Raw genomic sequence first — 680 nt, forward strand, 5'->3', positions numbered from 1 at the left:
CTTTCATTACAGCTCCTGCTCCCCATGCTCCACAGCTTCCCTTAGACAATTTGCAGTGACCTGGCCCCTCTTTGTTCTATATTAGAGGAAAGTCTGAGGAGCAATGGATGCCAGAGTATCTGGGTGCTAAATCCCGCACCCCCACCCCCCATCCTTCCTTCAGTCCTGTCCCCAACAATCCAATGGGAATGCTCACTGCTATTGCTATTTATTTGTCACCGTGTCCCCATGTGTTGATGGTTGTTGGTATCTTTGGGGCCGGTCCTGATGTTGACTGGAGAGCTCCCTGGCCTTATGGTCGGTTTGCCCTCCATTAGTGGGCATCTCTCTTCAGGGCAGGCCCCAACCTCATACGTGGTGGGCGCCCAATAGAGAGTCTCCTTGTTTCAGCCAATGGGCCAATGGGATTTGGTCAATCTGGACCATTATACTCCAGGGAATCTATATGAGGCTCTTCATAGGAGGAACAACCTCCCACCCCCACAGTACTCACGCTTGTGTGTTGGTGTTTTATGCACTTTCACTTTTTTCTATTCTCTAGGGTTTTTGTTTCAGGAGCCATGGAGGAAGAATCTACAATAACACATTGATGGATCGGACAGACGGAATTTTACTTTATTGGAATTCCGTTCCAGGTGACCTGAGAAGAAGCGTCAATACATTGGGGGTTAAATGGGAAT

The sequence above is a fragment of the Pyxicephalus adspersus genome, chromosome 2 (genome assembly GCF_032062135.1).
Source record: "Pyxicephalus adspersus chromosome 2, UCB_Pads_2.0, whole genome shotgun sequence".
NCBI classification, from domain to species: Eukaryota; Metazoa; Chordata; class Amphibia; order Anura; family Pyxicephalidae; genus Pyxicephalus; species Pyxicephalus adspersus.